The sequence below is a fragment of the Molothrus aeneus genome, chromosome 3 (genome assembly GCF_037042795.1).
Source record: "Molothrus aeneus isolate 106 chromosome 3, BPBGC_Maene_1.0, whole genome shotgun sequence".
Classification (NCBI taxonomy): domain Eukaryota; kingdom Metazoa; phylum Chordata; class Aves; order Passeriformes; family Icteridae; genus Molothrus; species Molothrus aeneus.
The window spans coordinates 51,943,157-51,960,194 of record NC_089648.1 but is presented as its reverse complement, the minus strand read 5'-3'; the positions used below and the strand labels follow the sequence as shown (position 1 = coordinate 51,960,194).

Genomic DNA, 17,038 nt, shown 5'->3' with positions numbered 1-17,038 from the left:
TCTTCTCTTCTCTTCTCTTCTCTTCTCGTTTAAGTATTTCTGCTTGGAATTTGACAGAGTGATATGAAGGAGGCTCAAGACTAAACCAAATGGGATTTGGGTCAGTTGGAATTTTTCTGGTAAATTCAAGCATACACGACTGATGGTGGGAGGTTCTCTGGAAATGTGTCTTGTTTTGGTCTGGCCTACTTTCTCCTTCATTCCCCAGCACCTGCCAGTTTCCAAGCAAATGCAATAAATGCATGTTAATGGAAGTTGAAAGCTGTGAGAGTCAACTGCTTTCACACGGTGGTGAAGTCTGGCCTGGAAGACAAATGGAAAGGCAGGGCAATAGGAAAAAAGCTTGCTTGAAGTCTGCCAGATTTTCAGAAGCTGCAAACTGGAATGGCCTGTGACAGGAGATAGCTGTTTTATCTGGAAAAGCTTCTCATTTTGTTAGAATCAAGGCCAACTGTGACTTCTCAGAGAAATGCTGAGGTGCCTTGCAGTAAAATGCCATAACTTCAGTGTGCAAAACATTGTCCTGAGTACAATGATACAAAAACTTTTCCATTCGTGTTTTCTGAAAGGCATAAATCTGTTGGTATAAACTGGTATTTCAGCTGTGCTTTATCATCTTCCTGGCACCCATCTGTTTGTATAATGCTTCATGGAAAGTGCAGGTGATGCCCAGTAACATACCAAGTGTCTTAGACAACAGGGAGGACCTAGTTTGTTTCTGCCTTTTAGTTAGGATGTGTTTGGATGTGCTCTTTGAGAAGAGTCTGTTCAAATCAAAGATTTGCTGTTAGGTTGGTGGGTGGAATGGCATTTTAAATACTGAAATGAAAACCAAAGATACACCAAATTTACAATGTGTTTTTTCTTGTCTTTTTTGCTATTTATTGGGTGGACTCTGGGAATGTGTGTTGCCCTTTCAACCCAAGCTGCACCAAAGTTTCAGAAGTGGGTAGTTTTGGTTCTTGTGTAACATTAGTAACAATCCTCTTTAAGCAAAAAAAGGGAGCAGCTGTCGAATACTTAGTCCGAAATAATTGCTTCCACATGCTTTGTGTATATGGAGGTGTGTTGGTGTATGGTAAATCATACAGACTTCTATGTGTATAGATGAAAGACAGATTCATGTATATGTTTGTATCAGGTTAATTCAAAGAAATTACAGCCACATTTTCCTGAAGGGAAGAATGATATTTGAATCCAGCATTTTGGTTTGAATGACAGCTAGTTGTCTGTTTAATTTTTAATTACAAATTGCATTTTATTTTTTAAGTGTGTGTGACACAATGATCACTTTGCGTTTCTCCATATTTTGTTATTTAAATTTTCAGTGAACCTGGGCACTTGTTTCTCTTCTTTTGTGTAATATATGTTTTCACAACAATATAGGAAGTTTCTGTTTCTGTGAAGTCTTATTGCAGAACTTGGAAATACAAGACTAGGTTTCAGTATGTGCCCATTTAAGCGGAGAAGATGCTCATATGCATGCTGCCCTTTGGGTTTGGCTAGTTTTGCTTTATTTACTCCATTGGCCCTTGGAGTCTCTTTGTGGGTCATTGCATCATTGCTGTGTGGATTTAGCTGTGCTGTTTGCACATCCTTTCAGCTAACAATGATTGGCATGAGAGAGAGAGATTCAAATGAAATGAAACTTCTCTATTTGAATCTTTTTGTTGTGGTTGTTTGGGTCAAGCTTGTGATTAATAAAGGGTTGTGTTCCTGTAAGTAATCCTCCTGACAGCAGGAATTGTGTCAATGACCAGAGTAGAGGCTTCCAATTTATGTCTCCGTAAAACAAAACTGACATGGTGGGATAGAGAAGTGGCTTTAGTGGAACTAGCTTTCTGTGATGAGTCTGTGGCTGCTATCAGACTTTCCTACTGTTATGTGTTTCTGACCATCGTTGTAAATAAAAGTTCATTTTTACAAGATGATGTGTTACACAGCACTCTTCACCAGGCTTACTGAATTTAATCCTTTTATAGGAGAATCCCACTGGTTTGGATTAGAATGTTAAAGATATATAGTTCAATGGGCAGCGAGATTCTTTCTTTAGAAGACACCTTTTCTTCTAAGTCTGTCTGCTGAAAGATTCTTGAAAGAAAATATTGAACAGCAGTGCTTATTGCTACTATTTGCATAAGAAGAAGTAGTAAATGTTTTGTTTTCTTATTGTCCTGTTAAAAAAGGCCAACAACAACGTGGTCTCTATTGTGTACCACCATTCATAATGGAAAATGCTGATTTTGCAAGCACATCCTGGTATGTGTGTCTGATGAGGACCTATGTGTGTCTGATTAAAGCCACGTTTGTTGCTCAGAGTGGGCCCTTAGATTGTGGTTGACTTAAAACTCATAAGAGCCTGTTTGATTTGCTGACTAGTTCTAGAAGCATATTGTGTTATCTTGTTCCCAAAAATGGTGATTTATACCTATTTTAGAGTTGATTTATAAATGGTGATTTATACCTATATTTTTCTCTGGGATAAAGCTAGGGTGCCAAGTGAGGTTTATTGCTTTTCAGTCATACAGTGCTACTTCAACATTAGTATGTGTTCAATTAAGTATAAAATGCTGAAATGAGCAGAATGGAAGAGTGACAATATAGAAGCAATATAAATGTTTTCCATTTAGAGTGTAATTAACAATATGCTGTGGGCAGAGCACTACATTGTATTTAAAGTGAAAATCTAGAAGAAGGGGTAATGTGGCAGCACTGTGCTTCTGGCAAGAATGTGAGACTATTTTTAAGTAAGTCAAGAAGGTGAATGCTTGTGATGGATTTTTGCAATCTTTTTATGACTGCTGGAGAGATTCGCTGAAATCTTTTTGGTTTATTTTCTTGACTCTAATAAAATGCCTGTAGCCTATAAGAACAAACAAGAATGAGGAATCCCCAGGACTGAATTACTGACATGCATATTATAGTGCTGGATTTGAATGACTCATCATGTTGAACAGTAATTGAGAATTAAAAGCATTGTAATGTGAGCCACACTTATGTTTCTGCAATTGTTTTGCTTAGTTCTTATTTATTCTGTGGCAAGGGGTGAAAGTATTGCATTTTGTGATACAAAATTGTGAGCAGTACACTCTGAAGTGTGCCAGACTGAGTATTTTTTTATAGTGCTACAAAGATACCAACTTTCAGTATCTGATCCATCTTGAGTTTTCTGGGGAGAGATTTCCAGGGGGCTTTGTGAGAGATAACTCAAAAAAAAGAGCCCACATTTAATTTAGGAGGCTTCAATTAGCCTTATGGGGATTTTCCTTCCAGTGAAATATTTTGCAAATCTAATTGGTTGGATGGTGCCATTGTAAGTGTTTCTTCTAATGGTTTCTGTTGTGTCTAGAGTATTAAGATGGTACCAATTTTTATAGCACTTAATGTTTCTTAAATTGCTAGTGCTTAAAAAAATGTTTTGCAGGTGTACATTTACTTTTGACTTTGCTAACTAAAAAGACATCTTTGATATATTTAATAAGAATCAGTATGCTAATTGCTAGACTGAGGCATTAAAAAGTATTACAGGTATATGCAAATTAGATGCAGTGAATTAAGTAACAAGCTGAATACATTATTGAGCATATATAACATTTTTTACTGTAAAGATAAAGGAAATTATTTATTTACATCTGTCATTAATTGAGTGTTCCAAGCACATATCTACAGCTGCAAAAAACCCACCCTGTTTCATTTAGCACAGGTTTTAGTAGATAGGGATGTAAACATGTCTCAGCTGGACTGTCAAATGAATTAGTTACAGCTTTTCAAAGGAACACTGTCCTTTAAAAATATTCAATACATGTTGGTTTTCATACTGCATTAGTTATGGAAGTCTGCACAGTTCTTGGTTTTGTTTTGGTTTAGAGTAGAAGGAGCTTAAAATGTTTTTTCCTGGTTTTAAAAAGAAAGAAAGCTTTTCTTTATCCTCTCCCGTTTTTTTGAGGTTTTATGTATCTTGCAGAGCAGATTTTTTCCAGCAGTCTATTGCTTGTTTGGGAAATAAATTTTAAAAACCCAAACAAATAAGCGTTTTCAGTAGTGTTTCTTGGTTTGTAGTGTCACTGGGAAGAATACAGAAAAACAATATAGGAAAATTTTTTTGTTTGTTTAAACTTTGTTTTAATGTAACTGGCATTTGAAAGTTAAATGGGATTTTTATTATGATTCTTGGACAGAAGAATTGAATCAGCATGTGACTCTTTACAGTATGGATCCCTCGTATCAAATGTTGCTTTCAGACACAGCTGGAACAGTTGTTACTGGTGAATAATTAAAAAATCCTGAGGTAGAATGATGCCATGATGATCCCTTTTGGCTTTAGAAGTCTCAGTGGTACAAGACATACGCTGTTGTAAACTGCAGTGGTACTGCAGATCTCTTTTCTGTTTTTCTGTCACTGCACAAAGAAGACAGGACGTTTGTTGGCAGAAATACTGTCTCTTTGTTAAAGCAAGTTAGTGTAATTGGAAAAGACAGACAAGCTTTTGGGCATACAAGGTTCTAAAGAAGGACTTTTATTTGTGAAAGCCTGTGTTGTTTTTACATCCTACCTGATACAATGCTAAATCTTTCTTCAAACCATGCCCTTCCTCTGTCCTTAAGCTATTAGGGCTACAGAAAAATAGTGCTGCAGAGAGGCAGAACTAGTGGGGAGTGACTTGTAGGACAGTAGGTCCTGTGCCTGCCTGTGTGGCTCTGTTTGCTTTGTACTGTGGCTGGTATTGCCAGGCTGTTCTCACTGCCTGCTTACAGAAAGGACAGACACGTTGGGCTTTCATGCAGGCTCCTTAATGCACCTTCTTGAACTGCCTGCTCTGCAATTAGTCTGGGTGCTTGAGTGCTTTTATTTCTTCAAGCAAATATTAAAAGAGCCAAAATACATTTTAAACCTTTTTGGTAGTCTTTTATCAGTCTTTTCAACCTTTGCTGAAGTTTAAACATGCTCCATGGCATGCAGAGGTGTCTTTCATAGCCTTCTCTTAGGAGAATCGTTAAAGAAAATAAATGGAGTAATAAGTTGGAAATGGTTGATCCTTTCCCCTTAAATGACAAATAGCAGTCTTGCTGTTTCCCATTTCTATGTCCTGTGTCAGTTTACAAATGCCAAGGTATGGCCTAAACTTGTGTACCAGCACGACTCCTGTATAGTTCGTTCACTCTAAGAACTGTGACCACTTTCAGTGGGTCTTTTTCTTTGTGGTACTGTCTTTTTTCCAGCCACACCCAGCTCCTACTTTCACAAATATTTTTGTGAAAAGCCTTTCTTTCTGTCCATTTTTCTCAATTGCCTTAGAATCTCAGCCTCTCTGTTCAATGTTTATTCTTATGCAGTTGTGGCTTTGAAGCAAACCATCCAATATTGCCACAATTGTTGCTGAGTAATGAGAGTTGGTAATGCTGCATTGATCTGCTACTTGGAAATTGCTCTTGTAGGTCATGCAGCAGTTCGTTTCTTGCAAAGGTTAGGTCATCAGCTTTGGAAAATTTTACATTACAGTTTTTCTGGTTTGTAGTAATAAGCATCTAGATAATTACCCCGAAAGCTGAGGAAAAAAGGAATATATAATGTGAAAAAATACTGTCAGCTTTTAAGCAAAATTAATTATATTTGTAAGTGGGTCATCCATGCAGTTTAAAATTTTATCATGAAGAAAATGTAGCTATAGTTTTGTTGTTAGATAAGTCTACTCAGAAAAGTTTGAAGTGGAATCAAGCTCACTTAAATCAGAAATTACTCCAAATTTTTTTTCAAAAAATTGCTGAAAGATAACAACATGCATATTTTAGGATAATGACATGCCTGAGGGGCATTTCTTGCTTTTTGAATTAGGGTGAAAATACTTTGTTCTTCTGTACAGAAGCAGTTGTTCCACATGATAATTTGTGTGTTCAAGCAAAATAAATGCATTTTCTTTAACATAAATTTAATGATGAGGATCTATTGATGTACTGAATAGACGAGATTACTCACGTATTAGACAGTGGATACCCAAGCTTGGAACATGAGTACTTTCTGAGTAAAGTGTTCAATAAAGAATTTATTATGAACTTCTGAAGGCCTTGTATATATTGAGCATCTGAAGAGTAGAGAAATTCAGTTTTATGATGGCATTTCTGAGCCATAATAATCATTAAGGACACTGCCTTGGTTTAAACAGTTCCCAGAGGAGTTCATCAAATTACAGATAGTCTGAACAGATAAGATACCCATTACAAACTATAAACATTTCACAATATAATTGAATGTAGAGTACCAAGTAACTGCTTGTCAAGTGTAGCTAGAATGTAGTAGGACAGACAAAAGATATTTTATAGGCACTTATCCTTGGGCGACCAGCATCTCTGCTTTAATAGCAATCCTTTGTGAACATGCATGAACTTCTGAGGAAATTCTCAATATCCTCTTTGCATTAGGAACTTCTTTAAAGAGAAATAATCCACTTGTATAATACAATTGTTATGGGAAGTAATGAAATGAAGTTGAATTGGGGAAATTCTTGTGCATTTTCAAAAAGAAATGCTGGTTTATGATTTTCATCAGAATTGTGATATTCCAGTTCTAGAATTACTTAACAAATTCATATACTGGGAAATAGTATCCTTATGCATTGATTTTTCTATTATTGTTATTATTTTAAGGATATTACATGTATGTAGATGACTTTACTAATGAATAAAACACAGCTTTGTTTACCCTAATCAGAATGTTGAACATGAGCTAGCAGTGTAACCCTTACTGAAAAAGGGCAAATGTGTCCCTGGTGACATCAGGAGAAGTATTGCCAGCTGTTTAAGGCAGGTGGTCCTTACCCTCTGCACAGCTCTGGTGAGGCCACACCTGGAGGATCATGTTCTGGGGTTGGGGTTCCCCAGTAAGAGAGGTCAGTGAAGGGCCACAAAAATGACTGAGGGACTGGAGCACCTCACCTGTGAGGAAAGAGAGAGAGCTGAGACTGTTCAGCCTAAAGAGAAGGTCCAGAAGAATGTTTTTCATGTATGTAAGTACCTGCAGGGAGGGTGCAAAGAAGATGGAGCCAGGCTGTTTTTGGTGGTTCCCAGAGACAAAGGTAAAGGGCACAAACTAAACTGCAGGAGGTTACCCATGAACATCAGAAAATGTTTTTTTACTGTGAAGGCAGGTGGCATAGATAGCCCAGAGGTTTTGGAGTCTCCATCCTTGGAAATAATCAAAAGAGCCACCTGAACACAGTCCTGGGCAAGAAAATCCATGTCCCTGCTTGAGCAGGGAGCTCAGAATTTCCAGAGGTTCCACCCCAATCACTCTGAGATTCTGTGAAATATATTTGTAAATCTAAGTGAAATCTCTTGCACAAAAATTGGTGAAGCAGCATCAAAAAACAGCTCTTGAGGCAGGCAGGAAGTGTTAAGCATACAGAAGTGTGGAGAGAATCCATTCAAGTTTGGCTAAAATGAGAACAAACTGCTGTGCTAGAAGAGGAGGATTTTTTTTTTTTCCTGAGGAGAAATCCATATGGTTTCCCAAGTAGTCAAAGAGTTGGAGAGCATAGTCAAAATCCTCATGCAGAGTTGCAGGCAGAGGTTATTAAAATGCAGAAGAAAGTCAAGCTGTTGGATGTGAGTGACTTCATATGAGAAACAGAATTTGCGAAGGAAAATTGTCATTGAGCTGAAGAGAGGGAACTGTCTAGATGCACAAATCATGGTGTTTGAAAAGTTTTAGAAGAAGCTACAGAACGTGAGTCTGTTGTAAACTATAGAAACCTACAGCTTTGCATCAAACAAAATGATAAAAATGCTAAATTGTAGACACTGAAAGATCAGACTTCTGGAGGAAATTGTATCACAAGCAGTGCCCCAGTTACTGAGTTGGCTCATCTGCTTGTAAAATGAGAAAATGGCAAGTAATTGTTTCATCTGGGAAAGACAAGGCAGAAGTGTGAAGAAGCCTGCAGCAGCAGACGCACACTGCCTGGGAGAGGTGTGGGCAAGCACCTGCCCATGTTCAGGAGCCACAGGTGCAGCTGGAGTGCAACCAGTCTCAAAATGTCAGGGTGGAGAATGGCACTGGCTTTTGTGAAGCTGAGCAAACATGTGGGGGATCTGGCAGGCACTGACAGTCAGCAGAAGGCAGCAGTCAGTTGCACAGATGTAGCTTCCAGAGGATAATGGCCAACAGCAGAAGGCTGATTATCAGCAGTATGGCCATGTCCTGCTAATGTCTTGAGTGGTGTCCTGGAGAGGGAGCCAAATATAAGCACCTGCAAGAGATGTTGGAGAAGTTGGGAAAGAGTGAATATTTCACCCTGTTAAAGAAGAAATGCAGTCTTCTGAGTAAGGTGGCAAAAAGAGAGTTCTTCCACCTAGAGAAGAGACAGTTCTAAAGCCTCAAACCTGAAAGAGCTAGAGGAGGTTGAGTTTACAGGAAAACCAATTCCCCCCAAAGGAATATCAAGGTCATTCTTCAGGTAGATGCACAACAGAGAATTATGTCAGTGAAAAAAAAAATAAAGGTAGAAAGGAGACTCAAAAATCTTGATTATTTGATTACAAAATACTAAAAATGGGGATATTTAACCTTAAGCTGTGCCAGGGAAGTTTGGGTTAAAAATCAGAAAAAAATTCGTCACTGAAATAGTGATTGGGCACTGGAATCATCTGCCCAGGGAGGTGGTAGAGTCACCATCCCTGGATGTATTTAGAAAGAGTCAGGGTGTGGCACTCAGTGCCATGGTTTATTTGATAAGGAGGTGTTAGGTTATAGGTTGGACTTGATGATCTCAAAGGCCTTTTCCAATCTAGTTCATTCTGTGATTCTGTGTGATTCGTAGCTTCCCTAATGAGGACCTTTCTTGAGGAATGACCTTATCTGTCAAGGGTGCACCTGTGAAGATACCCCAGAAGCTGTTCAGAGGATAGAGTGAGACTGCTTTCTGGTGCTCTGCTGTGGGTAAAAGGAGTGTTGATGGCATACTAGAGAGCTTAGTTTGTAAGGGATACAACAGGACATTAAGAAAAGTGATCCTGTTTCTTCTTCTTTCCCTTTCCCCAATTCTGATTTGATCCTGTGCAGTATTTTTTGAGCCTGAAAATATACAAATATCTTCCTCTTCAGCTGAGCAGTTTCCTATGAGCATACAATGGAACTGTGGTTCCTGCTGCTGCACAGAAGTGAGAATGCCAAATGTCTGATTCATTAATAAAGAGTGTTGCTGTGGAGGGAGTTGTGTTTATTTTAAGGAATGGATGCTCAAAAGGTTTAGTTCCTTGAAATAAGGTGTCTTAAAAATATGCAGAGGATTAAGTGGCTAAGAAAGGCTGTAGATTGAGGGTACCTGTCACTTCTTGTTCTGGTAGTATCTTGAGCCAGGCCTATGCTTGATAACCTAAATGGGACCAGTATTGAACAAAATGTATGAAATGGAAGAACATTTTTTGTTCTTCCATCCAGGCTCAGATTAGTTTACTGTACAAAATGGGGCTTTAGCTTAAGTTATGTTTATTGGTGTCTGAGATAAATGTTTTCTCATTTACATTATCTTAGCAATTCTGCTTTTGGCCAGAAGGTACCCCATTGATCACAGATGTTAGAGTAGGAATTACTGTTTTCCTATGAAAAATCATCATCTATGTGTTTATTTACATTTCAGTGCATTTCCAGCATTCTTACTGTTTCCAGAATAATACTTTCAACTGGTTTCCTCAGATTTAGTAGTCCTCCTACTAATTAGAGATTCCAGACTCTGCATTTCACTTGTGAGAGAAATCTGGTGTCATTAACTTTCTTGAATATCAGCAACAATTATGCAAGTTACAAAAATGTAAACCAAGGCTTGTTTATTGAGAAATACCTGTTGGCATATACATAGATGTTCATGTTTGAAGGAAATCAGAAGTCTTTTGAAGCAGTGCTTCAAATTGAGAGTTGTTCATAATGACAGAATTTCTCCTGCCCTAACCTTTCTCCAGAAGAAACAAATCCAGCAGGGAGGTTAACAAATGAGATTTTGATATTGTCATTTTCATACATACTATTTATGAAACCAGTTATACTTTGTTATTATGCTTTATGGCTGCCATAAAGTTACTCTGTTGAATAAACAGATTTGAATTAGGTTTTGACACAATGTTGTTATGTCTTATTAAAGGGCCTATCTGAAGCTGGTGTTTCTTTGAGTTAATTATGGTAAGAGTTCTAGTCTCTGTGGTCACTTAGTAAGGGTTAAAATTGTCCTCCCTCAGCCAGGCTCCTCCTGGAGTGGAGAAGTGAGATCTACTTGTGATTGCACTGGTTGGGGAGATAACTGTGTGTACTGCAAGGCAGTGGGTGTCAGGAATTATAGGTGGAGGTCATTTTTCCATCCTGAAGGTCTTGCTACTGACAGCTAAAATGAGCCATCTAAAGCGTAAAAAGGGAGAAGAGGCTTCTCTAAAACCAGGTGATCCTATACTACCATTTGAGGCAAATATGTCTAATTTTGTTTCCATGCATACAGAATATTTTCATAATGCCTTGTTCACATTTTAATTGCTCTTTCTGCAGCTTTGATGCATAATTGTAACAGTAATCAGAACAGGTTTGCCTGATTTGAAAAACTTCCATCTTGTCCATAAGACTAGAAAGCACAGTATAAAGAATTTGTATGCTATGCACAAGGCATTTTATGACTTCATTTGAGATTTTTTCAATGTAATTTCTGAGCCAGAGACTTTTATACTGAGATGCACCAAGGTTTAGTAGCAAGTGTATCTCCTTTTTGAAAATAATAAGACAGAGACTTAAAATATTTTAAACTTGATGGGTTTGGGCAGCTGGTTTTTAAGTTTCTTGTGGCCTTTACATTTTTAATCTTAAGGACAGAAATTTGAAAGCTATTTAATATGAAAGACACTCTAGTCTCCTAGGTTGTTTTTTTCTAAAACTACTAGTAGTATCAGAAATACCTTGCTATTAAAATTTTCTTTTTAATCCATTGGTGCAAATACTGGTAGCAACTGAACTGCTAGTTTTACTTCTACTCACTCTATTATTATTATGGTTATGCTATTGAAAAATATATAGTATTACCTAGTGGGCATCCATTAGTACTTTTACTAGAATCTGTTCCAGCAGAGGTTTTGATTTACTTGATGTAGGCATCTAATATGTAATTATTTTAAACATTAAGTGATAGCAGCTTTTATGAAAATAGGGAAAGGGCTCAGAATTAGATAGAAGTGGGAATGAGCCTGAAGTGTAGGTAGGGTGGGAGTTTTGGGACTGTTTGGATTCAAGATGCATGGATAGCTGGAGGAAATAGATGTCAGAGAAGAGGGCAAACCTGCCTGATGCTTTTCCTATGTGGCTTTCTGCCAGGCCTTGGGGTTGGATCTATAGTTGTGATGTCCTGAATTCATAAACAGCTATCAGATGTCATCACAGTATCTTCATCCTCTGCAATGAGTGGTCCAAACCAGAGATGACAACGTTAATAGCTGTTAGTTAAATGTAGATAGTAGATATCAGTCCTGCTCATCGCTTTGTGGGTTGATGGTGGATGTCAGGAGCAACATGTAGGTTTATCCTACTTCTTTTGTAAAACCTTAGCAATTTGTCAGACAGCCATTGTGTATCAGAGAGAAAGATTGAGCTCTCAGAAGTTATGTAATGTCAGCATTAGCTGCACTTGATTTACCATGTCAGTTCATTTCTTTGAATGTGTTGGTGCACACGTATTGTGATTCAGTTTTCAATTACCTGGATGCATACTCTTTTTTTTGACTCCTTGTCATTCTCTTCCATTCAGTGCCTGTGCAGTGCTTGTGGGTGAGGGAAAGTTGCCCAAACAAGTTCCATATTACTTGTTTTGGAAAGGAGTAAGTATGCAGGGAAGAGCATGAAAAAAACCAAAGGCTAATGGTTCGGCAGCTCAGTGTTGCTGTGAAGGATTGGTTTTTTTGTTTGTTGTTTTTTTTTGTTTGGTTGGTTTTGGTTTTTTTGGTGTTTTTTTTGTTGTTGTTTTTTTTTGCACATAGCTTTTCACCATAACCTGGATGTATTTCTCATTTTCTGAAAAGTGGAAAAATGGTAGTTCTAATTTTTCTGTCTTTGGAACTGTAAAGATGAATCAATTCATTTTCATTAAATGATCTGATACTGTAATTCTACACAGGTAGCCAACATTTCTTGGCATTTGTCTTTGTCAGTTTAATCTTGGTATTCTTCTGAGTATTTGATTTCACGAGCCAATTTAAAAATAAATTTTCATGACTCATCTTCAGAGTTTGATCATGAGTAATATTTGACCCCACTGAACGTGGGCACCAGTACAGTGAGGTTTTTTGGTATATATCTAGCTAATCTCAAGGAATTCCTCAATGGACAGCATAGCTACCTTCAAAGCTCAAAACCTGGGTCTACAGCAGTCAGAATAAGGGGATATTTAGCTATGTTTTACATCCAGCTCGCTGTGATTCAGTCAATTAAACAGCTTACAAATCACCTGTTCTGAGCTTTAGACCAATTGTAATGATGAGGATTGTGCCCAGAGGATGGATAACATGATTCATGTCAGTGAGAGGTTTTAATAATTGAGTTTAGTGTTGTTGTAATAACATTAGTGATGTCAGATCTAACATGTTCTTATTAAGCTTGACTTTTAAAAGTATGCTAAAAAAGAAAATAATCTGTGATGTATTTATATGCTGCAGTGATTATTAAGACTGAGAATCACAGGTATTTGAGTCTGAAAGATGGTGTGTGACTCCCTTGGGTAGGTGTGAAAGCTAGAAGAAAGTCAGTTAGTAATTGAAGTTTCTTATTGCCAATTAACTTCAGAATCACTTGAGAAATGATGGGAAATGATGAGAAACTTGGCAGTTTATCAGCCAACTTAGTGTATCCTCACCAATACAGCAAATACCTCCCTGGTCCAAAAACCAAGTGGAGCTTTTAATCCTCACCAGTAAAGAAAGTTTTGTAGGTTAATGTAGGTTTGCTCACCTAGATATTCTGTGAAACGTGTATTTCAAACAGGTTTCAGTGTGTTTAATGGAACATACTGTTGCATTTCTTTACTGTGATAACTTTGAGGTGTTAACTTTTTATCTTGAATGTCAGTGTAAGTGAGTTTTGAATACACATGGGAACAAATTCATTGAGTATATAGCTGCTACTGTTAAATAAATCAACCTTAAGACTGCATTTTCTAGTCCTTACATTGCCAAAGTGAGGCAGAGGCCCATAAAATAACCTGCAGAAGGTGCATGAACTGTACTGGAGGCTGTAAAAAGAGGGTTAAATGTATTTTAAAATAATTTTTATACTTCCAGGCTGTGGCAGAGAATGCTTTTTCAGATTCACTGTCCAATGTGATGATGGCTGATTTTCTAAATTATTTTTACCAGTGTTCTTTAACAGTGACAGCTCCATCATACTGTGCTGTGGCACTCATGGATAACTTCTGTCAGTGTAGATTTAGCTACTATTCTTGTGAAATGGGTATTTTCCCTCACAGAGAAAGATGGGTTATTATTTTTTAAATATTTGTGAGGATGGTACTGCTTTTAGTGGAATGTGTTAGATTCTGTAAAATTTTAGTCTAATCTGTTTATAGTGACAACTTTGTTTTGGGTTTTTATTGGTTTTGCTTTTACAAATTGAGAGTATTTGAACTTTCCATTTAAAATACAAAAAAGCTTTTGAAAGCCATTTGCTTACTCCTCTTCATCTTTGTATTTCTGCTTAAAAATAGTCTGCTGCCTTCTCCATTCACTATTTGGGATGAGTAAGGAAGGGAAGCCTTGAAAACACTTCATTTGAAATTGAAGACACACACTTCTATTTCTGTGAGCCAATAATAGTTGAAGATAAGAGGTTTGTTTTGAGGTTTTTTAATCAGCTGAAAATTTTTGGAGCAACTCTAGTCACGACAGTCACAGAAATGTTTGATAGAAGGCTGCTCACCAATTTGTATTCATTTTTGGGTGGTTATTAGCAAGCTAATAACTCTGGCTGCTCTTTTGAAATTTCCTGTCACTTTGTCATTGTTCTGGAAGCAGATGAACAAAGATCTTATTCAGGTGTTAAGAGAAAATTGGGTGCTTTGGCTTCTCCTCTGCCACATGGCTGGACTTGGTGTGGGGCACTGCTGTGATGTCCTTCCCAGAACCAATAAAAGCAAACAGGTACCTTGTACCAGTGGCTTGTGTTTGTCCCTCAGGTGGAAGTTACCTGAGCAGCAGCTGGAGAATGGGCTGACAAATGTGCTTTGCTGGTGGTGTGTATGTGGAGCCCAGGGGCTGTGGCACAGCCCTGCTGAGGAGTGAGGTCTGCTGGCCTGGCTCCTTTGTGTTGTTAGCACCAGTGATGATAAATGGTTATGCCTTACACAGCTGCATGTCCACAGTACTCTGTGTTGGAGGTAGCTGGAGCTGATCTGTTGCTGGAGCCAGGTTATCCCTGAAGCTGGAACAGAAGCTCTTTGCTTGCTTCTGCTGTTCTGCAAGGCTTTTTTTCAGTGAGAGATGCCAGCAGTAGGTGACCAAGTTAAGCTACAGAGCAGAAAAGATGGAGGCAGGATCTCTCAGTCACAAGGATGCCAAACCAGGTGACATCAAAAAGCTGTTAAAATTTACAAGTGTATGACAAACTCTAGTAGAAATAGAATGCTGGATCTTTTAGGATATTAATCTATTTTATGATCTCGCTTTTATAAACAAAGCTGTATAACAATGTGCTCCAGGGTCCTTTCAGATGAAAGGCATTAGATAATGGCACCTTTAGATTTTACTTCTTGTCTGGGCCTGTGAAGTCTCTTTTATCACTGAAATGCTTTATTGCAACAACTCTGTTCTTGCCCGTGTGTGGTGTGAAACCATTTGAATGTCATAGTTATTTATTTTAGATAATTTATTAAGTTTCCTATTGAGGCCTCTATGGCCTGAATTAAAACACTAAAAGGAAATCTCTACATAAAGCTGCCAAATAAAATATATAGCCAGGCAAGATTAAAAATAAATAAATAACTAAATAAAAATCAGGGAAGAGGTCTGATGGGCTTGTCCTTGTGCAAGCCATCCACAAAGGGATTAGTTCCCAGTTACTGAAAGGAATGGAAAAAATATGAGTAGCAGATAAAAGAGCATAGGGAGGCAAAATAGACAAAAATAGCTCAGTTGGAATAAACAAGTCTTGCAGAAAAGGGCAAGAGAAGAAGTGCATGCTGAAAAGTTAACACAAAAATGTGAGTTGTTATACAGGAGTGGAACTCATGGTGCAATGGGGCATCCTGGGCCTGGATCTGATCCAGAGCAGGCAGGCTGACATGCAAACTGCAGGTTGCAGTTTGGTTTGGCCTGGTTTTCCCTTTCTACCTGCCCATGAGTGACCAGCTGCAAGAAAGGAGATGGCAGTGCTGATACAAGTAAGAAAGCTGCTTTTCTGAAATGCGAGTTTGCTTGCTTTGCTTGGAATTGCTGTATTAGGACCCTTATCCACCCATTAAGCACAGAATACTCATGCAATTCACTGTTTTGTAGGATGAAGCCCAGAAGTGTAAAGATGCATCCTTTTGAGGCTTTGGATGTTACTGGCCTGGGTGATATCTTCTTGCTGTCTTTCCAAAGGAAAGTCTTTTGGGGCCATCAGAATGTTATAGGCAATTGAAGATCAATGACAAGGAGTTATTTAAATCTTCCTGGTTTTTATAGATTTCTCCATAAGTGGATCTTCCTTGTTATAAGATAATTTAAATGAAATCTGTGTTGCTGCCATGTTTGTTATCTGAACTGTAATCCTTTACTGTGCCAAATTATTGTCTGCAAACAGGTTAAATGATTGAGGGCAGAAGAAAAGTTTATAACATGACTTAGTACATTGGAAGGGTCCATCTATGCTCTCAACTCTAAATTTCTAAACAAACACACTCTGAACATCATGCTGTGCTTTTATTATACCTTCTGGCAACCTGTGATTGGTTTCTGCATTGCATGGCTGCCACCTCATGATGGCATTGTTGATGGGGGTTTTTTCCACGTGACCCTTTGAGATGTTTATTTAAATGGTACAAATAAGCAAATGATGATGATGCTAGTAGCAATAATAATAACAACAACAACAATCATCATCATCTTAGCTTTAATTTTGCTTTTCTGTTTTCCTAGTATTTTTCATTTGGAAATGAAACTTTTCAGCTTTACCTCATTCTTAGTGCAACTTTGGCTCATCTGACTCCTTGTCTTAATTACATCTGCCTCAAACCCCATCTGTGTTTCTGAAATGACTCAGTCCTACTTTGTTGTGCCATTTAGGTGCCCTCTGCTTAATTGTTTGGGCCAGAGGTTTCTGCCTGAACTTTATGGTGTTAAGACAACTTGAGGAGTTTCACAAGGTCTTCAGGTGTTTATTGCAATTGTGATTTGAACATTTGGTCTGGTAAGGCTCAATGCTGACATGTTATAGAAAAAGAAGTATATTAAACTGCCTGTGTATGCTAGCTTGCTTATAGATATACTGCTCAATGTTCTTAAGATGTCCCTTGACAGAATTTATTATACAATTGAACTTTTGATGTGATGAGAAAATAAAAGATACTTAAAACTTCAAATATTGACCTTTTGAAAACAGGAGTGAAAAAGAAATGCAGAGCAGATTTTGCCAAAGGCAGAGAGAGAGAGAAAAAAAGGTTAATAATGTTGGATCTGGCAATTTTTAAAACTGATTTACAATCAATCCTAAAATATAATTAATAATAGAATTAATTGTCACTTGTTTGAGACAGGACAGCATGAAGTTTTACATGTTAAAGGCTTTGTCCACAGTGGTTAAAAACATCCATAGGGTATCAGATCAAACATCCACATGGCACAGTGTCCTGTCTCTTTCAGTGACTGGTAGTTAACACACAGGCAAGAGTTTAGGCACCAGTTTGCTCATAATTTTGCTTTTCTGGTACAGCTTCAGATGTCTGCAGCTCAGGAGCTCTCTGGGCCAGGTACACAGGTCTTGTTCTTATGACTTTCTTTTGTGAATTTGCCTTACTGCTATTTGCATCAAGTGTAAAATTTTGACCCATCC

General features: G+C 37.8%; 1 protein-coding gene across 2 annotated transcripts in view; it reads left to right on the top strand.

Moving 5' to 3' along the window:
- Positions 1-17,038, top strand: part of TULP4 (TUB like protein 4) — a 149,227-nt gene that overhangs the window by 28,717 nt on the left and 103,472 nt on the right. The gene's annotated exons all lie outside the window — the stretch shown is intronic.